This window comes from Adiantum capillus-veneris, chromosome 18 (genome assembly GCF_014529385.1).
Source record: "Adiantum capillus-veneris isolate H3 chromosome 18, ASM1452938v2, whole genome shotgun sequence".
Taxonomy (NCBI): domain Eukaryota; kingdom Viridiplantae; phylum Streptophyta; class Polypodiopsida; order Polypodiales; family Pteridaceae; genus Adiantum; species Adiantum capillus-veneris.
Genome location: NC_140948.1, coordinates 132823919 through 132846977, shown reverse-complemented (window position 1 = coordinate 132846977; position 23059 = coordinate 132823919).

The following is a 23059-nucleotide window of genomic DNA, read 5'->3' as shown; positions in this document are numbered from 1 at the left end:
GGGGCGGACTTCCTATGAATTACCATGAATTCGTCCAATAGTAATTCGATCACCTCATTGATGAAGTGAGTGCCTCTATCGCTCACGAGCTCAATTGGTAAGCCATATCTGGTGAAAATGTTCTCATAAAAAATCTGTGTTGTCGTTTTCGCATCATTTCTGGCTATTGCTTTAGCTTCCACCCATTTTGTTAGATAATCCATTGCCACAATAATGTATTGAGCGTGCGTTTTATATCCCACAGGTGCTATCGGTCCTACAAAATCTATTCCCCATTTTGCAAACGCTCTTGCCCCCATCATTGGCCTTAAGGGCATATCATCTCGCGCTCTAGGAATTTTTGTTTTCTTGAAATTGTCACATTGTTTCACAAACTCTTTAGCGTCCATGAATAGTGTAGGCCACCATATGCCTGCAATAAGAATTGCTTTGGCCATTTTGTCAGCTGAGAAATTCCCACCAGCTTGTCCACCGTGTGCTTTCTCTAAGATAGGAATGTATTCCTCTTCAGTCGCGCACATTCTCAATTGATTGTCTTTTCCCCTCTTGTAAAGAGTGTCCTCAATCACTATATAGTTTTCTGCCTCTTTCGTGATTGTTTTGATTCGTGATCTACTCATCCCCTCAGGCAGTATCCTAGTGGTGAGGTATTCAACAATTTAGTTACTCCATCGGGGTGCTACAGATAATCTGAATAGATTCGCGTGCTCTATTGGCTTTTGAAGCGTGCATGTAGCACAAGATTTGACATGCATATGAACACTATGTCACATTTTTGGCCAATACACACCCATTCTCATCAATCTTTGATACATCTGTGCATGCCCATTGTGAATCCCCGTTGTTTGTACATGAGCTTGGTTTAGGTACAATTCTCGTTCACTCGATTCAACACAAAGCCTAAGGATTTGATCCGATCCCTGTTTGTATAGCCTGCCCGCCAACATTACCAATGATCTCGATGTTGCAATGGTAGATGGTTGTCTTTTCACATTCAATGACCTGATAGTCAGCAAAGGAATTACATCCTCGCTCCATCTTGGAACCATTTCTATGTTGAAAAGATATGCATCTGGCAAATCATCATCAACTCCTACAAGGTTTTCTCCATGCATCATTCTAGATAAATGATCCGCTCTTTGGTGTGTAGTTACTTTTTTTACTACTATCGTGAAGTCAAACTCAAGCAGTATGATGAACCATCGAACGATTCTCCCGGTACTACAAGGTTTGTTTAGTAAGTACAGCAGCGCTTGGTGATCAACGAAGAATACAAATTTATTGGAAAGTAAATAGTGTCTAAACTTTTTCACCACATAGACCATACCCAATCCCTCCCTCTCAGTTCTTATGTAATTCTTCTCTGCATTGTTAAGTTGTCTGCTGGAGTAACTTATCGGGAAATCCATGTTGTTCTCTCCAGGTTGTGCAAGTATGCATCCTATTGCATACGCTGATGTATCTACGTGGATGTGAAATATCTTTTCTCAATCCGGAGCCTTCAAAATTGGAGCGGAATTTAATCTCTACTTCAACGTTTGAAAGCTTTTTCGCACTCATCCGTCCACTCGAATTTAGTTATTAGCGCATAAAGTGGTTTTGCAATTATAGCGTATGAGTAGATAAATCTGCGATAATATCCACAATGGCCCACAAATGCCTGTACCTCTTTCACCTTTACTGGTCGTGGTAGATCAACAATGACGTTGATCTTCTCCATGTCTGTCGAAATACTATTTTTGGACACTATATGTCCCATTGAATATTTTGCCATGTCTTACCATGAAGACACATTTCTCTGGATTCAGGCAAATCCGATACAGTCTACATTTTTCGAACACCTTGGTCAAGTGCTATATGTGCTCCAATCTTACAAGAGAGTGAACACACAGGTCATCCATGTAAATTTCTAAGAACTGTCTTAGATATTCTTTAAAAGCATGACCCATCAGTCTTTGAAATGTGGCTGGTGCATTTGTTAAGCCAAAAGCCATTACCCGGAATGCAAAAATACCCCATTCAGGTGCGAAAGCCGTTTTGTGCTGATCCTTTGGCTTTATTGAGAGTTGGTTGTAACCCGAAAAGCCATCTAAGAAGCTGTAAGCCTCTTTGCCTGCCACCCTTTCTATTACATGATCAGTAATGGGTAGGGGATAGTTGTCCTGAATTGTAGCAGTGTTTACTTTCTTGAGATTGATGCACACTCTTAACTTTCCATTTTTCTTCGGGACCACCACAATCGGTGAAACCCAATCGGTGTGCTCAATTTCGTAAATAAACTCTGTCTCTTAAGTTTATCTATCTCCTCCTTGATCTTTTTCGCAAACGTTTCATTGTAAGTATAAGGACGTTGTCTGCTGGGTTTGGCGTCATTCTTAAAAGATATTGTGTGTTGACAGATACTTGGATCCACCCCCTTAAGATCTTTGTATGACCATGCAAACACATCTCTATACTGTTTAAGAGTAGCTACCAAAAGCTTTTCCTCTTCTTCAGTAAGATCCATGGCAATATATGCAGGTTTTGGATCTTCTCCTGGATCCGCTAGATCTATTCGTTTGGTTTTTTCAGGACCGTTGTACGATGTACCCGGTTCCTTCAATTCCCTCATTGGTTGTTGCACTATGATTTTCCTATCTTGTATGGTATACTTCTTATAATGGGACAGTGCATCCATCTTGTCAGAATTCGTGTCCTCATTTGTTTCAAAGTCAGTCGTCCATATGTCTCTAAGGGTTCACTTGAGCTTATTATACTCCGTTTTCCTCTCTGTTCTGGTCATTCCAGACCCTGTTTTCCCCCCTTCTTGCGACCTAGTTGTTTGCTTATCGTGTATGTTCTTCTTGTTGTTTTTCCACGGTTTAGTTTTAATAAACCGGCCAGTAACCTCATCTTTGACACAATCCTCAGCTTTGACAAGCTTTAGATATCATGTTCTATCATTGACAAGAGGCATCGGATTATGCTTATTCCCCCTTGATTTTCTTGTTCTCTTGGATTTATACCGCTCCTGTCGACTAGGTTTTTGGTTAGGAAACTCGTAAAACCTGTCCTGCCTTGACTTGTATTTTCTATTCGTCTCTGATGCACTTGATCTTTCATCATCAGCCTCTATCAGTTGGATTTCATCGTTCAGTGATGGAATGTCACAGCTTAGTGAATCCGTGAATTCCTCCTCTGTTCCATTCCTATCATGCACTATAGATATCTCATCAATGATTCTTTTACACTCGGTCTCACGTGGAGGTTCTTCTTGTTCCTCGCTCTCTGATCCTGACTCAAGGATGACACTAGCCATTTGCAACGTTACTAGGTTGTATCCTCCTTCGTCACAAAATTTCGAAGGTGTGCATTCGTTAACACATACGTCCAAGGTTGACAATATTTGAGTCCACCGGAATGGCTCAAATAAATGTTCCGGGAAAGGTTCTGAGAAATAAGCCTCGTCTTCTACGGATCTTTCCAAAACGCATTCCTCTTTTATTATGTCTCTACAATCACATGCTCCACACATCCAGACATGCCCTTTCGTTTGTATCCATGCAGGTATTTGTTTTTCATTTACAGTGGTTGAATTAAATTCTTGCACTGGTGTTTTCACAACGTCTCTATAGTTGTGATCCTTCATGTTGATTTTGGTTATTAGCTCTTCGTGCCTTAGGTAGATTTGGTCGTACCCCCAATCTTGTATCATTTTGAGTTGACGCATAAAAGGTTGTCCCAAAATAATGTCAAAGTTGTTCGTTTTCCTGAAATCCACCACAGCAAAGGTGTGCTCATAGTTAATTCCACATGAAGCTACAACTATTTGGTCCAGGATTCCCAATGCTCTCTCTACATACCCATCTGCGAGTTACAGTTTCATTCTCGTTTTTGTGAGGGCTGGACGGCCCCTTTTTTCCTAGATTTGCTTTGTAGCAATCGCCACTCCCGCTCCACTGTCTAGGATATCTATCGTTTTTATATCCTGATATTCAATAGGTAAGGTTGTATTACCCTCCTCGCCTTCATAATAATTCTCGACCTTGTTTATGGGCATTGGTTGGGCTCTGACTTCCCCGTTTGTTTTCTTCTCCCGTAGGGTTTGTCAGAAGAGGAATCTTTACTCCTTTGTGCTTCAAATGTTTCCCCATGTCTTCCCATAAGTGTGGTATGACTGTCAAGAGTTTGGACAACGTGATTGTGCATGTTATAGGTGTCGACAACATCTCTTGAAAACTTTTCGAGTCAACCATATGTGGAATAGTTCTCATCTGGGATGGAACTAACCTTTTCTCCGATTGTGCCTCATGTTCACCTATAAATGAAGGCAGGGTTTTCAAGGATTGGGCTTTTCTTTCCACCGAAACCTCCATTCCCGCATCCCCATACAGCGATTGTAGATCGGCTGGATAAAATCCGTTATCCATGTTAATCTCAAGAATTGGAGCAGACTGTAACGTCACGCTTCCGTTCTTTCTGTTTCTAATGATTTTCCATAAGTGTTGTGGCCATTGTTCTTCAACTTCTGGAATTGGCATTATTGTCATTGACTTAGCGTCATCAGTCGTGTTTGGCACCATGCGATGATCTGTTTGAAAGCGTATATCTGCGATACAGTATTATGCTTTATACCCCGTTTTGAGAATTCTTCCGCGAACTCGCGCAATACATGTTCAATACTCGGACAAGTTTCAAGGTTTAAATGTTAAAACCATGTTAAGGCCATCCTTTCCAAGGTCAGCCCGAATCCCTCGTATTGAGTATGGAAATCAGTGATCTGTTCTGCTCTTAAGACTTGCTTGAAGAGCGATACATGGACATATGAATCCCCCGATCCACTATACTTCTTTGGCATGCACTTCACTACTTGGGAAGGGTTGATCCGTCTATGGTCTGCGGTCAATCTCATTGCTCCCGTGTCTCGAATTAATCGTTCTCCTGCATCATGGAGGTCGTAGGTTGCTCTCGTTGGCTCCCGTGCCTCAAATCTACTACTAGGAGGCAAATGTGATGGGGTGGCTGCAAATGTCGGACCTACAACCGTATGTGTAGAGATAGGAACTGCACTACCTCGATTCGTAGCCATTGATTCTCTGGAATGTAATGTTCCCATGGGGCTTGGCATCTCATAATGCGGTCCACTGAAAGAATCAGTTATATGAGTCCTCCCTCCACCTGTGGTCAACGGTTCTGGCATGACAGTCGTAGGTGCTGGTCTTAGTGGGATTGGAGTGACATAATACTGATGAAGTGGTCCCCCAAATTACGTATATCCTTCCAATTCTTTTTTATCGATTGTTGTATATCGTCTTCCATGATTGTCGTATGTTGCAATTTTCGTTTCCGCTCCCTATGTGTAGGTGAAGACATAAAGTCTTTTTCGCTCAGTCATCTCCCCGACGTAGGGTTCCTCGCATCTATAATAGAGATCTTGCTCTCCATTATTATACATGTATAATCCCAAGTAGACATTATTCGTGTTAATTCTCAACGTTTCATTTTCTCACATTACGTAAGCTCATTGTTGGTGCCCTTTCCTCATGTTCCTCGTCTATTTTGGCTTTTGTGCCCATCAATCCTCACTTGTCTACAATGTTAGGATTCAGGACTACCAAGTACATGATACCCTCATCATCTAGGTACCTATCTCCGCTATAGCTTACAGGCACTAAGTCCCTGAACTCACTTGGTCTATCTTCTATTTTCACACAGTAGCGGCCCATACCATCTTTGTATATCTTGGCACCTTGCTTGTTGTCATATTGATACTTGATGAACAATAGCTTTAGTGTGGCCGAGGGGTCCGATGGTCCTGCTGCCATGTTTTCTCTTCCGTTTAGTTTTATTTGTCCCAAATGTTCTGTGCAATACTTGGAAGATCTCTCTGAAGAAGTATCGGAGATGCCTTCTTCAAGCATCGGCTCTAACAGTCGTACTATCCCTTGGTTTACACTCTCCTCTGTTGATGCAACACTTGTTTGATCCGCTAAATTCAGGTGTCTGGTGTTGATTTGTTTTCCCGATCTAAAAAACATGAAGAAAGTGGGATTTACTGACTGAATCCAAACCTCTTACCTAGAGATGGAAAGATCTTCCAATTCCCGCAACTACATGGGTTGTTACTTGATTGGTCTCTGCAAATGAATACACTGGATGGCTATGAGATCACTATATCATTCCAACTGTCAGAAGATTCAACACTTCAAAATGATCTCAACACAATTTTGCTTGCAGATTATTGACAGTATGTCCAATTTGAGTTTTGACAACTCCTGGTATCTTAAATAGTCTAGGTCTATGAACAGGACCAAAATGAGCTAGATCTAGGCCAGAGGTACACCGATCGCGATCGTACTTCTGAGCCCAAATCAGATGAAACTTCACCAGCTTGTTCACTAGGCTATTTTAAGACTACCTGCCAGACCCTTTTGTATTTGGACTCAAAAAAGTCAAGTTTTTACCATTTCTTGGTTGGAAGTGTCTGTTTTCCCAAATTTATCAGTTTGACTTGATTTTGATGGTTGATTTGGGATTTGAGAGATACCTAGGGTTGTCCTATGTACAGGCTATCGCTCTGTATGGTTCCTTCCCAGTTTTGATGTGTTTTGGTCTACTAAAAGTCAATTTCTAAGACAGTTTAGCAATGTTTGGCTTGGATCTGTATTTTAGATGGTTTGACAAGTATTTTGAGGTTTCTGGCTCTAGGTCCTTCAGACTTTTATGTTTGTATACACCTGGGGATCCCACCGATGAAATATGGTCCAAATCTGGCACTTAGGTACACCGATCGCGATCGTAATTCTGAGCCCAAATCAGACTAAATTTCGCATGCTTGTAGACACTGATGTTTTAAGGCTATCCCCAAAGTCTTTTTGCATTTGGATCCCCAAAAGCCAAGATTTTGCAGTTTCTGGATCTGTCAGGCTAGTTTTACCCAAGTGGCCTGATTTCCTTGATTTTTGATGTTTTTGGGTGTGGTTGCTTTAGACAAAGTTGTTTAGAATCTTATCAGGAAGGCACATGTCAAATTTTGTACAAATCTGACACTGAGGTACACCGATCGCGATCGTAGTACCTGGGCCAAATCTGATGAAATTTTGTCTGCTCCCTCTAACAAGTGTTTCCTAGTGTTTTGTGCTACCACTTTGTGATTTGAATCAATATCAATCCTGCTTGGTCAGAATTTCAGAGTCTTATGGCTTTTTTGGCCAAAGTTATGGTTTTCTTTTTTCTCGGCTCTGACTTTTGGCCCAAGTCTGACTGGAATGTGATTTACTTATCCTACTCCTAAGTACAGAAATGAAAAAACAAAGAAAATGAATCAAACAAAACAAACAGGACGGATTTCGGGTGAGATTTCAGTACTCAATAGAATTAGATAAATTGAAGAGCAAAAATGCTTTAACACACTCACTCACAGCTCCCTAAATCTCCTAAGAGAGGATCTAGCCGGTCCATTGGATCTAGACTCCACTAAGCTCTAAACCCTTGTCTAGCAGCCTAACTGAGGTGTAAAATGGATTTGTGGATTGATCTTTTTTAAGGAGTCTAACTGCGCACTCGGTCACTCATCACCTAAGGTGTATTCCCCGGTAGCGGCGCCAATGTTGCGGCGGGTCGCCCCGAGGGACGTCCATAGCATAGCTCTCAAGCATCAACATATTTATCAATACAGGGAAAGTGACTCGGATGAGGCGTGGAAACTCACTAGGGTGTCAGTCCTAATGAAGTGAACTGGAAGAGATGCAACTACTAACTCTACAAGTAAATCAAACGCATTACCGCCAAGTAATCTGCCTACGTCCTCCTACACTGTTCTTCAGTCATCACGTCCGTTTACCATGCAAATCATATCGGAATCGCAGGAAACTTGAAGGGAAGATACACGGGATTATCAGGAACATGTCCTATCACTGTCACAGCATTCTGAAGAGGTACAATGATCGCGATTGTTCGTCCCAAAGTCAGCAAAAACAGCGAACAGGTGATCCTAATGGGTCGTTTTAGGGTCCCTAAAGCCCCTCCTAGGGTCAAAACAACATAAAACACGCATATAGACACTCAAAACAGCGATTTAAGGCCTCAAACTTGTAGTTGAAAACCTACACCGAATCTTGAATGATTACACTTGAATGAAAGAGCAAGATGAGAGGAACACAATGCAATAATCAAATCTGAATTTGGATTACCGTAGCCGCAATGGCGAAGATTACAAGTTTGAACAAGAAAGAGCTCTCAAACGTACGCTGTCTTCTCAGTTCTCCATTCAAAAGATTATCCTCAAACTTACAAAAAATGACCTTTATAGATTAGGTCTTTACAAAATGGCTTGTCCAGCCATAAGCTCCCAAACTTCTAACTGGCTCTCTAATATACAATTGCTCCCATAAGAATAATCATACATCCTTTGATAAATTCCCGGCTTAGAGATGCTTCTTTACAAAAGAATTTTACAATGGTTTCTCAGAAAAATATGATCCTTCTGGAAACGGCCGCTTGTTGCTTCATCCGCCAAACAACCATGTATGCATTCTCTTTCAAATAAGATGATGTCCTCCTAATCTTAAAGTGCTCTAAATAACACCCTCCTAAATAAGCTATGTCGAACTATTCCTAAAGGCTAGGGACTTATGAGTATCTCAAAAGCCCACAAAAATGTCAAGCTTTAGGGATTGTCCACCTTCCTTGAAATCTTTGGTCTTCTTGCTCTTGTCCTTAACAAATTCATATTGGTTGGCTCTGTAGAAGTGCTTCCTCTTAGAGTAAAACAACTTCTCATCGGAGTTCAAACTCTCAGAAGCTGATGAATCCTGGACTCTAAACTATCTAAAAATTTCTGAGATCTTTGGTGGGATCTACTCTTCTTAGCCTTCTTCTTGTTCTTGCTGTGTCTTTTAGTCTTTCTTTGTTTTTGCTCTTTTTGTCCTCATCATTGGAATAAGGGGAGGAAGAGCTGTCAGAGTTATGAGAAGAGGATGAAGATGAGCTCAAACACTCTCAAAGCATACATTCTTCTTTGGATTTCACGCATTTGCAAAGGGAGACTTATGACCCAAGTAGCCAGGGTAGTTTGTTGCTTGGATGTGTCTCTTTGGTTTCTTCTTAGTCTTCAAGATTCAGCTGGCTCGTCATTTTACCACTTCATCAAGTTCATCTCTTGTATACACCCATGAAACAAGTGTTTACTTCAAAGTTGACTTCAAAGGTGATTCAATAGTTGTATGCCATCAAGAATGCATCCCATCATTCTACCTGGTCAATTTTTTTTCATATTGAGGATCCTTTGAATACAGGAGAATCTACTTGTCGATCGATTGCCAAGCCTCACCATATCGATGCTAGCAAAGTGAGAACCATAGACATAAAAATTGTCAATCCGTGGGATGTAGCTGACGCAAGTAGTGCATGGAGGCTACAAGAGATAGCTAATCTCTTGCAAAACCCAACTCTAAGTCATTCCGACCTATCTCAGTCTCAAATGTGTGTCAGACATCAAATCCACTTTCCCTACTACCGCAAGCCTGATCTAATATTTTGGCATCCCTATGAGTCTCCGAATGCAACAAAACTTTATGCCTAGCATGAATAGAGTATCCTCAATGCTCTCATGTACTCAAATACCATTTTTGACACTCAGACAAAAATGCACCTAAGATAATCAGCCTGTTTTAGATCAGTCACTTTTGGCGGGTCGAAGCACTTTACAGCTTCCTCTAGATGTTCTCTACTTATTCTTGAGGTCAAAAACCAGTTATGGTGTGTGTAATGTGCTGCATATGAAGCAAAATCAACTTGTAGACAACACAAATAAAAACACACTTTTATCGCTCGCGAGGAACTTACGCTACATGGAAGATCTTTTACCTACAAACACGTTAATATGCTCGGAATAGAAATGTGACACCATACAAGAGAGACAGAGGAATCAAAGAACTACTAGACTCACATTGAGCTTTTGTAGCAAACACTTACTTTCATTATCCAAAAACTTAGGTTTTTGATTACAAAAGTTGGCTTTTATTCCTTAGCCAAGTTCAAAGAATGGATTCCTAGCTATTTCAGCTCAATACAAAGCTTAAAAGTTGCATATGCTTACAAACTTGGAGACCCTCAACCCCTTTAGACTTATTGGCAATCAATAATATTACAATGGCTTTTGACTTTGCGAGACTTTTCAGTAATACAAAGGGGTTGAGTACAATCAATTGGCTTTAAAAAAATGAGTGGCGTCCCTTTTGAAGCTCATTCTCTGGCTCTTGTTAGCTGAGTATCTAGCCTTCCCTGCTCCTTGCTTGTGTCATTCTCAACATAGCTACTTAGGGTGCTAAGTAGTGGTCAAATTTCCTTGTTGTTGTTTCTTTGTGCATGCTACTCGAGACTTTGTTGGTATCTAAGGTGGAGTTCTTTATCTTTAGTACACATAAACTACATGGTTAAATTATATCTTTTCTCAATTGCAAATTAATTGACAAATCTTGCTCGTAGAATGGTTATGAAGGGGCCAAAGATCTTGGACCAACAAGTGAAGAAGCCCATGTAGAATGCTTCTTTAAATGTCTGCATATAGTAGGATGGTAGAAACATCACCCTATCATAGAATCCATGGTGCACTTCTTCCGAGGGCTAACCTGATAAATCATAGCATAAACCCCTAGCACCTTCAAGAAAGGATATCCATGCTGCATCTATCTGCTCTGCATGGTGAAAAGTCTACAAACAGGTTAGCAGCATTTTTGCAATCTTTACCACAGCATGATGCATGCTAAATCAAAAATTCCACAAAACAATTGAATAGTCGAGGATAGTGTTTCCACCGTGTATATTTCTGTGGGTTGGTTATTTGAAGGTGATGGAAACCTTGGTAGTTGAGCCAGGTCAGTCGCTTTTGCTGGAGGAGAGAATATTACTACCAACTTCTAACTCTTGATATCGGGCAATGCACACGATCTTGTTTGAGATGAGTTGGCACATCAGTATACACAATAAGATACCTATGGTGCCAATTGAGCTAGATCTCTTGCCATTTGGGATGTGACAGTGTTAAGTTGACCTGGAAATTCTTGAGTAGTCTCTCTTTGATTGGATACTTCAGATATTTGATGAGGGGAAATGGTAGATCTTGTTGATGATCCATGCCTCATTGATATCATGATGATGTGAGGAGGTTGGACATTGATAACTCTTCCCATTTCATGGATTCCTTCCAGATGGTGAGTTGGAGATTCCAACCAATGAAAGATTAGTCTCACTGTTTCTAGAGGGGCTATTAAACAAAGATTTTCATGCTATTTTTTATAGAAAAAAACACATTATTTGGGAAGCATGTAGTCTAGATGAGATTGGCTTGAGTGATAATTGTGAGATCTTCAATGAGGAAACCAAAGCTAAAGATACACAAAGCAAGTGAAACACATCCAGTGTGCTAGCACAAGTAGGATTAGCTGATGCAGCTCTTGCTAATGTGATAGATGACATACTTAAATGCATGAATGATATGATGATCAACATGAAAAGGATGTCGGTGTGAGGCCCAATGCAGCAAACAAATGAGGGACAACAAAGGCAGTTAAAATGGTGCACCATTGAAGGAAAATGGACAAACCATGAAAAAAATGAGTGCTACTACAAGGCTTAGTATGATATAAATATCGAGTATGTGCCAATGAGGCCACATGTGCAACCCATGTATAAATACCCCCTCAATATGGCATGCATGCAAAGATCACCCATGAATGTGGAGCGACCCAACCCATGTTGGGTCAGCAATGAACATTTCCAGGGAATAGATCTATATCAATCAAGTACATGGTGTCAGAGAAGCAAACAACAAAACAAGTGCAAGTACCTGTTACTCCATGCCCTAAGATGTAATGGAATTGGCCCTATTTAACTTGAGAGTAGCGGAAATTAATGAAAGTACTTTTGAGAAATGACTTTGTGAGCATAGCGGTGTGAACATAGTTGAAGATAGCAACATAATCATAGCAATTAGTTAACTTGGCATGAACAATACTTTTGCAAGAGAGAGAATTTAGAGAACATGACAACAGTTGAGGACCGGATTTATGTGGATCTGGTCCCCCTCCAATAGTCATTTGTATTATGATTTCTCCAATTAAGAGATACTTGTTACAATACTATCTTTGTGTTCCTGTGACCTAGGTGATGCAATGAAGATGGAAAGCTTCATGCATCACAAAAATAACATAAACTTGAAGAAAGCTTTAACTATCCCAAGCCTCAGTCCCAAGACCTCAAACACCTTCGAAGGTGGAGAGAGCTAGCAGGGAATGAGGGTAGGGAAGAGGAAGAAGAAACATTTCGTAGGAGAAAGAATTAGTTCCTCACTTATCATAACTCTTGTTGCTAGCATACATGATAGCATAGTAATGAAGAAGAAGGAGATGACAAGCTTAAGCATTGAAGCATGGCTCTTGGTTGTATTTTGCACTCCATATCCAAGAGTGTTGGTTTAGGCTCTCAACCTCTACTTTCTTGGAGAAGGAGAGGGAGCTCTTGCCCTTTGGATAGCACACAATGAGAGTGTTTGTGAGGGTGTGTGGGTGAGTATACCCCCTAAGCAACCCCCCTCCTTTCTAGGTCGACCCCGTCTTTTAGCTCATCATTGAAGCTCATTGGCTCATGCCAAGCCTAGAGAATCACAAGCTTGAGCCATTTCTAGCAATAGGTGTAGTCTTGGGACAAGTGTCCCCCTTTCCCCTTTGAGAGAGAGCACTTGATAAATGCAAAAACAATTAGATAATTGTTGTAAATTACCATTGGACCCCTTTTAATCCTAGCCAATAGAGTTCAAGCACCTCATGGAGGTAACATGGGTAGGGGCTTGACATGTGTCCCTGTTGCCTCTTTAAGCTTGGGATTTCCTTGAGAGTGTGTGTGTGTGTGTGTTTTCTCTCTAACCCCTAGGAAAAGGGCTCGCCCCCCTCTTTGTACATTACTATCTTTTAGGGACTCTTTGACAAAAATCATGTACGCAAAAACTGAGCTCTTCATTGACTTATCAAAAGCAAGAGGATTTACCCCTGCTACATTCTTTTCGACTTTAAGAACTTCAAAGACTAGTCATATACATCCTTGCTCCCCACACTTGAAACAATTATGGTCCTTGCAAAAAGCTTCAAGCTCTTCAGGAGAGAGTTTTGTTTTACCTTTGTAAACTCCCTTCTCCTTGGAACGATTGTTTTTGTTGCTGGAATTGACTTGGGAAGTATTTTGAACATTGGTTTTCCCCTTTGCATCATTTTTGTCTTTGTTTTCCATGGGCTTGACATTACGTCTAGCCCCTTGATGTACATTGATGCGTGAAGCAACCATGGTGTGATGGATTACTTCGCTAATAGTACCAGGCCGTTGAGAGTTGATGTATTCGGCCATCTCTTCAGGTAATCCCGCACAGAATTGCATGCCTTTGCTCGGCAAAGTCTATCTTTTGAAAGACAGTAGCCTTGAGATGTAAATCCCAAAACTTTTCTACATATTTGTGGATAGACTCATGGGAGAGGAGCTTCAAGCTGCGCCATTCGGTAAGCACTTTGTCCTTTGCATCGCTTGCAAGGAATTGCTTCATGATTGAATCTTGTAGAGTTTTCCATGTCTTTGGGGCTTCACCATTTCCACGAAGGCTAGCCCACCATTGACGAGTTGGAAGTGCATAGCTACATGGTGTAGCTTAGAGGAATTTATGAAGCCCTCATCTCCAAATTCCGCATCAAATTGTTGGATGAAGGCCAACACTTTGTCGGTAGCACCGAAGGTGTCATCATAGGTGAGAAAAGAGATACTCTTTCCTCCCTCCTTGAACTTCTTTAGCTTTTGTGACCTTCGCCATGCAGGAAATGATTTTCGATGTCCTCCCCTCTTGTATTCTCTAGGAGAATAACCATAACTTTCGTTAGAAGAGGAGGAAGGTGAAGAAGAAGGAGAAGAGGGTGACCTCTTCATAGCCCTTTTCTTCCTTTGTTTTCTCTCTTGCCTTTCAAAGTGATAATGAGAAGGACTATGTGTTGATCTTTTCCTCTTGGGAGGAGTGGGCAATCGTCTAGACCACCGTCTTGTGGAGCCACATCTTCAGAGGAACTTAAAACTTCATGCTTTCTTGCTCTTTGGATTCCTTCTCTCGAATGGGAGAGAGTCTTATTTTGGGGGTCTCTTCAAGAGGCCTCCTAAGCTCTCTCTCCTTTTGGAGAGGAAGGGAAATTCCATAAGCACGAAGTTGTTGAGTAACTTCGGCTTGCAAAGTAGGGTTGCCCATAGCTTGCTGTAACCTAGTGACGAGATAATTCACAAACATGGGAGCATCATCATTAGCACCTTCATGTGCAAAATCAAAGCTATCAATGGTCATTCTACTCTCTTGATTATTGTCAGCCATGTTAAAATTTATGTATGTACTTAGTGTATGCTTTGGCAATTCAAAACCTTAGTTGCCACTCCTCTTAGCCTTTGAAAATCGGCTCTTAAGTATCTACACCCACGGCTCAAAGTGGTTAATTATAGAGAGTAGAGGAGTAGGTCTAACATATCACAGTTGTCAAGGGCTAGCTCCTTTCGGACTTCTTATGGCTCAATAATGGTAAAGCCGTAGGCAAGTCTAAAAAGACTCCATTATTAAGTCCAAAGCTCCTTAGGTGTGCACCATCCCCCACATAGTGGGCTCAACAAAACTGATAATAGATCTCAGTTCCACTTACCCTAATATAATTAACAACATCAACCATTTCTAGGCTACTTAAGGACCTCTCTTCTTAAGCAAGAAAAGAGAAACCAAATGCTCTGATACCGATGTAATGGAATTGGCCTATTTAACTTGAGAGTAGCGGAAATTAATGAAAGTACTTTTGAGAAATGACTTTGTGACCATAGCGGGTGAGCATAGTTGAAGATAGCAACATAATCATAGCAATTATTTAACTTGGCATGAACAATACTTTTGCAAGAGAGAGAATTTAGAGAACATGACAACAGTTGAGGACCGGATTTATGTGGAGCCGGTCCCCCCTCCAATAGGCATTTGTATTATGATTTCTCCCATTAAGAGAGACTTGTTACAATACAGTCTTTGTGTTCCTTGTGACCTAGGTGATGCAATGAAGATGGAAAGCTTCATGCATCACAAACATAACATAAACTTTAAGAAAGATTTAACTATCCCAAGCCTCAGTCCCAAGACCTCAAACACCTTCGAAGGTGGAGAGAGCTAGCAGGGAATGAGGGTAGGGAAGAGGAAGAAGAAACATTTCGTAGGAGAAAGAATTAGTTCCTCACTTATCATAACTCTTGTTGCTAGCATACATAATAGCATAGTAATGAAGAAGAAGGAGATGGCAAGATTAAGCATTGAAGCATGGCTCTTGGTTGGATTTGCACTCCATATCCAAGAGTGTTGGTGTAGGCTCTCAACCTCTACTTTCTTGGAGAAGGAGAGGGAGCTCTTTCCCTTTGCATAGCACACAATGAGAGTGTTTGTGAGGGTGTGTGGGTGAGTATACCCCCTAAGCAACCCCCCTCCTTGCTAGGTCGACCCCCTCTTCTTGTGCATCATTGAATCTCATTGGCTCATGCCAAGCCTAGCCAATCACAAGCTTGAGCCATTTCTAGCAATAGGTGTAGTCTTGTGACAAGTGTCCCCCTTTCCCCTTTGAGAGAGAGGACTTGATAAATGCAAAAACAATTAGATAATTGTTGTAAATTATCATTGGACCCCTTTTAATCCTAGCCAATAGAGTTCAAGCACCTCATGGAGGTAACATGGGTAGGGGCTTGACATGTGTCCTTGTTGCCTTGGGATTTCCTTGAGAGAGTGTGTGTGTGTTCTCTCTCTAACCCCTAGGAAAAGGGCTCACCCCCCTCTTTGTAGAGATATTTTTGACCTTTGGTGCTCAAGCACCTTAGTCATCAAGCATGACTAAGCACTTGGACTAGGGGTGTTCCCACAAGCATCTCAGGCAAGCATGTCAAAGCACCTCAAGCACCTTAACCATGCAACAGGTCAAGCACCTCAAGCACCTTAATCATGCAATAGGTCAAGTACCTCAAGCACCTTAATCAAGCACCTCAAGCACGACAAGCACCTCGAGCTTGGGCCGGGTTTCCACCTCAAGCTCAGACCTAGCTTAACTAAGGTCAAAGGACTTTTACACACATTATTGGAGGTCTTCAATGAAGCTAACCCTAAGGTCTTATGCTCCATTGGTTAGCCTTGCTCTTTGATAGACCATCTCTCATTTGGGTACCTTTACCATTTGCCCCGTGTTGAGATAGATCTATAAGCACATGTCTATATCTTAACACTTGTTCCCGTTTATTCTCCCACATTAAGCGATCAATTTAATATCAGAAAATCATTTGGGTTGGTTAGATATTAGATATTAGATTTTATGACATAAGACTAGTTCAATAACAATGGGGATAGAAGAGGAGTGGTATAACCAACCTACTCCAGTCCTTATCAAGCCAATGTGTATAGGAGAAGACATCAATTCATGCAACCTTTTTGTATCCATCATTCTTGGTGTGGCTTTCCACTAAGATGGTACCACTCTAATCTCAATTTTTTTTTGTGTTCTTCTAAGAAAGATGGTAGAGTTTGTAGAGAGTGTGGTTTTCTCTCTTTAGATTCTATAGACCCGACATGTCTGTATAGAGATCGTATATCTGTAGTGTAGAACTCATGATCCACATTGATCTCAATAATAGGTGCAGACTGTAAAGTAGAACTACCATCTTTCTGGTTTCTGATTGTTTCCCACAAGGATTGTGGCCACGGCTCTTCCACTTTTGGGATAGGTTGTATCACTTGAGACTTGGCCTTATCCGTCATATTAGCTACTACCCTTGTATCCAATGGTGTTTTATTTTCAAGTTTCATTGGTTCACTCATTTTGTTTTCTTTGTGTGTGCTTTTATTCTTCTTTTCAAGTATCATCACTACCTTTTTATGCATATTCAATGTTTTTGGCTGCAATAGAGCTTGAGCTACCTCTATGAGCCGTCTGCACATTTGCAAGCATTTTTACTTGATTCTTGGATGTGGTATGTGAACCATCTTTGTTACAATGTTTGGTTTCTCTTCAATATTTCCACATAGGCTTGCATCATAACATCCAAATTCTCATTAACGTTATCTACCAAGATTGAACCACCTGAACAAGTTTTAGACATTTTCCCTCCCTTGACTTTTCCTTTCTTTTGTTGCTCACGATTGAACTGCTCCCTTGTTTGTTAAAGCTCTGTATATAAGTCTTTCTTTTCCTTAGTCTCTTCACTTTAATTTTATCTCTTTCTACTTTCCAAAATTTTCTTTGAGTCCTCGCTGATATATTCTCAATGTTCTGTTTGAATAGATAGTTTTTCTTTTGTCTCACCAAATTGGTTTTTGAAAGCTTCTTGAGATTGAGCTCGAGTTACCACATTCATCGAAACCGTGTGTTGTTCCTCTCTTCCACTTGAAGAAGAAAACACTCCTACAATATTCATTGTTGCTTTCTCCTTGTAATTTGGGTGTTTTGAACAATCAAGAATTAGGTGTGTAAGAGCACACTCTAGGCAATATCCCAATATCTCTACATTCTTTGCTTGACGAGGAAAACTTATTGCCCAATGATCACCTCTAAACTCATAGCATGGACCTACTTGTTGATTATCTGGTGGTGTAGCTAATGGTTGTTCTTGCTTGCTAAGAACGCTCTTTGAATCATACTCTTGATTGGGTATAAACATTGACGTGGTCTTGTCCATGGAATAATGAGTCGGGTGGTTGAGTGTAGTTGACTACCACTCTACTATCGTTGTGAAGAGGGAATTGTAGCCCTGGAATGCATCGTGGTCTTGACTGAGATGTACACCATGGGATGGGATGATCCACTCCACAAGTCTCACATCTCCTTGTGGGTTGTTTTCATTCACTCAGGTTCTGTCTATAACCTTGGTTTATTCTTCTCACCACTTCTTTGACCCCTTGATCAATGCTCAACATAGTAGGATTTTGAACATCCCATTGTTGTAGATTTGCTTGTCATAGAAGAGGTACTATTAGTCGCTTTGTTTGCATTGTCTGTCACCTCTCTTTAGGTCTTACAATTGGCAAGTATATATAAAGCTTCTCTAATGACATGCTCAAAAGTCACGCATGCTTTCAAATGTAGGTCCTTTTTGATATTTTTATTCATCAAGCCCTCTATAAAGTGAACTGATAGACTCTTATCTATTGGTAACTCTCTCACAGGACACCTCTTATCTTATGGTAACTCTCTCACAGAACACCTCTCTATGTACAGCTTGAAGCAAAGTACTGCTTCCTTCACCTTTTTGTTCTCTTTTTGTTTGAAAGCATAGATTTATGACACTATGGTGTGCTCTTGGTTGTGCTCGATCATAACTCCCATGAAAATTCTTGCAAGAATTTCTCGATGTGTGGAAAATCATATGTCTTCAATGATTGGAACCACGTCAAGGCCGTTCCTCTAATGCCAGCCCAAATCCCTTGTATTGAGTGTGGAAATTTGCAATTTTTTTTGGCTCTCAAAATTTTTTTGAAGAGTGAGACATAAGCATATGGATCCCCTAATCCATTGTACTTTGTCTTAATGCATTTGGAAACTTGAAATTGTCTCAAATATTTTGATCCCGGTTTATGAACCTATATATTCCTCATGAGCATAATCCATTAAAACTCTTATGGCTTCAATGGATTTATTGAATCTCACGTTTAGTTCATTGATCAAAGGATGCCTCTCCTCTCAATCTTTGTAAGCCATTAAAAAGGAAACAATGCTAAGTGTAGCATGTATTAATGGCATGCTAATCTTAGAAGCAGTAGGAGAAATGGATTGCTAAGTTCAACTAAAGCTTGCCAGATAAGAAGATAGAGGAAGGAGACCTGAAGATGAAATACAAGAGCTACTTGGATTTTACTTTCCTGAAGAAGTTTAAGAAGAAGTGGATGGGTCCATACAGAGTACAAAAGGCTTTTCCAAATGGGATCTATCAGTTGGTGAGGTCGAATGGTAAGCTTCTTAGAGACAGGGTGAATGGGGTGTTGTACTTTGACAAAAATTTGGTTCCTGATGTGAATCAGATTCTAGCTTGAGGGGTTGGGAAACCCACTTGAATGGGCTTGAGTGTGGTGAACATGCATCTTTCTACATTTTTTATATATGGTTATGCTCTTTTTTATTTGCTTGGGTCCTAGCAGAGTGTTGCAGGTTTTTATTTCAATAAAGCTGCTTTTGGTTGAACATGAATGTCCAATAGGGGTGGGAAATGATGGTACAACCAGAGTTGGTCGGTGCTAAAAGGTGTCCTATGAAGGGCTAGAGATGCTGATAGGAGTGGGATAAAGGGTTGAATCTAGTATGTAAGTCCTTGGCAGGAAATGTGCAGCTACAATGCATGTATAATGTGGGTTCTTAGGCCAAAGAGACTCCAAAAAGGGCCAATTGGGATGGTAGGTCCAAATGTATGAAGTGATGTGCTAGTGTCTTAGAATGTAGTGTTCAAAATACTGTAGAAGTTGGTCTAGACGGCTCCTCAAAGAGAGCCACAGTGTGAAAGATATTGAAGCTCAAAGTTAGAAGGCTTTACAGATCCCTGATGGCTAGGGCAGACAAGGGAAAATGGTCGGAGCTGATGTCAGTGGATAGGGTTGAAGAGCTCAAGATGTGGAGCATGCCGGTTCTTTTGAATTGAAAATTGGGTCCCGATTGTGCAAGATATGGTCGATTGAATGTTTTCCAGGGCTAGTTGTGGGGCAACTTGACTGCATCAGCGGGCTTGCCTTCTGGTGCATGTTTGGGCTCAATAAAATTCTAGAAGGAAGTGGGCATCACATGAAGTCAGCTGGAATTGATGGCACATCAATCAAAGGTTTGAGTGCAAAGATATAGCTTGCTGAGGCTTAGTGCAGATGCTAGCTCGAGAAGGCTAGAGATGATTTTCCCTTTTTTGTGGCCCTGGTTGGCAATCACAGCAAGACAAAGATGCGATATGGTTAACACGGATTGGAGTCTGGTGTTGGAAGTTTTGGTGGCACTTTACAGTTTGGTAATTGGGAAGGTGAGCTGGAAGCTATTGCAGTCCAAAGAAGCACACCAAAAATTACTTTCTGGGTCTTGGGGGGGCCTTGGAGACCAAGTCGTGGGGGAACCGCCATGTGTTGTGGGATAAAACCCACATGGGATAGTGCAGCCAAACACAACAGGGTATAAGTATAACTTGGAGAGAAGGCCATAAGCATCTCAAGGCGTGGGGCTCCTTGGAGTTTGGCTATGGCGACCTCATCGGGTGGTGCTCCTAGTGTTGCTCGGGTGTCCGTGGGTGGCACTCATTACTGGAGTTGATGGAGTGCAATGGGAGGATGGCCATCGACAATACTGCAATCAATTAGTGATGTGGTAGATGGCGCTCCACAAAGGGCCAAGTTTCCACGAAGCCTCACAATGGCCCATGCCTTTTATTGAAGGGGAGGTGTGCTCAAAGGGGTTGGACAGAATTGTGACAACAAAAATGGGCCCAAAGAGGTGGTTCACGACAATAGTGAGAGAGTGAGTGGGGAGAACAATGATGAGATGTCTGCACCCTAGACAAAACAGCCTTGATGTGGTTCTAATCAATGAACATAGATGATTTTATACACATCGAACAACTCTTGCAAGAATTTAATGAGAGTTCTCTAAAAGGGGGATCAAGCACAACATAGTGTCACAAATCTATGCTTTCAAACAAAAAGAGAACAAAAAGGAGAAGGAAGCATTGCTTCACTTCAAATGGTACATAGAGAGGTGTAATGTGAGTTACCACAAGATGAGAGGCTTTTAGTTCACTTTATAGAGGCTTGATGAATGCAACTCTAAAAAAGGACCTACATTTGAAATCATGTATGACGTTTGAGCAAGTCATTAGAGAATATTTTTGTCTACTTGAAAACTGTAAGGCCTATAGAAAGGTGACGAGCGATGCAAACAATACGACTAATAATGTGTCTTCTACAACAAGCAAATCTACAACAAAGCGGGATGTTCAAAATTCTACTAGGTCGAGCATTGATCAAGTGGTCAAAGAAGTGGTGAGGAGAATAAACCAAGGCTATAGACAGAACCTGAGTGAACAACAACGACCCACAAGGAGATGTGAGACATGTGGAGGGGATCATCCCACCCCTTGGTGTAACACTTAGTCAAGAATGATGTGTATGCTAGGGCAACAACTCCCTCTTTAGATCAATAGTAGATTGGTAGTCAACTACACTCAACCAACTGAGTAGGCACCGGCAATAAATAAATCTCTCGACCATTTTATATTTGCACAATGTTTTAGATCTTTTATCAATAAGCCACTATGGCTGCTTTGTAAATAGAATAGTGAGAACTCACCCTAAGAGGCTCATGCAATAAGTGATATGATCCACTTATAAACTAAAGTGGAACTAAGTGTAAAAGAAGGGCCGCCAATTTTTGGCACCAAACTCCACAAGAGGCACCGTGGAGTTTCGGGCTACAATATTCAGGCCATTGATTTGCAAGATTCCTCTCTCTTCCTCTCTTATGCTATATTTTGTACTCTCTAATCTTGTCTACATCATCTTCCTCTTATAATGTTTCACTATCAAGTCTATGCTTTGTGTGTGTGTGTGTGTGTGTGTGTGTGTGCATGCGTGCGTGCGTGCGTGTGCACGTGTGTGTGTGTGTGTGTGTGTGTGTGTGTGTGTGTGTGTGTGTGTGTGTACTTGGGATTTGGGAGAGATGGTGAGAAGTTGACACATAAGTGTGTGAGAAAATTGGAATTGTGAAGCAATCGTTCTCCCCCTCTACTCCCAACACAAATATAGCTATAAAGTTACAGGTTTATAGTCTCACAGACATCATACCTATGATCATATAATATTTGATTCATTGAGAACAACTTCACATTTGATCAGAGGTGCAATGCAAACCTTTGGATCTTCACAAATTTGTAACATTTTAAACTTATATCGGGACCTTGCATGGGCATGTTAGATACAAAAGCATGTAATTGCTTGCATTTACATGTGTAATTAGGTTTTTTTATTGACTAAGTCTTAATCTTGTTAACTTATTAGTGAGGTAATATTTGGTTTAAGCTACTAATCTTGTTAGGTTAGTTATGTTAGAGGTGCTCAATTAACCACTAGTGATTAGAGTGTTAGTGAAGTATCACTTAGTGTTAAGAATTAATACTAGTCAGTGTAGCTCTAGATTTTAATCATGATGCTAGTTAGTGTGGTTCGTTTGAATAAGAGTTTAAAGTTTACCATAGGTAAGTTGTTAGTGGTGGTGCAAGAAGGCTTGCAATTAGCTATGTCACATAAAGGCATTATTATGTGGTGGTCTAGTGATTATGACCAAGACAAGGATGGAGGTAGTGTTGGGGGGAGGCATGTAAGAAAATGATACATGCATAAGTTGAGACCTCTCTCTCTCTCTCCATTAGAGAAAGTTTGGACTCAAATTTGGTCCTTTTAGTGCTAGAGAGAGAATGTTGCACGACCACAATGGATAGCGGGCTACCGCAAGGTAGCTCGGTTTTTTCTTATTTTTATGTCAAATTTTTGCATTTTTAAAAAACAATTCTTAGTTGTTTAATAATGATATACATTGCAATTTGCTCAAATCTCCCTACCGTCACAGCACTGACGGATACAAGATAAATGTGGCATAACTCACACTCAATGCAGTTCTACACACTTTTTTGATATTTTTGTGCTCTAAAATATGTGTGTTTTCTAAGTGCATGTAGAGAATATATGCTAGATGGTGTGCTCTAAAAGTATGTATGTTTTGTAAGTGCATGTAGAGAATATGTGCTAGATTGTGTATTTCCAAGAAAAAGAGAGAGGCAAAGAGAGGAAGCAGAGGATGTATTCTTCTATAAGAAGAGGAAAGTACAATAAAATTTATTATTTTTTAGCATAGTCGACGTTTTATTTAAGTTCCCTCTTGACTAAGAAATTTTGAGTTCGAACTCGTCAAAAAATATTTTTAAAAGTTTTTTGGGATTGCTCTTATGTTGAAAGCTTCTCTTTGCATTAGCGTGTATGAAT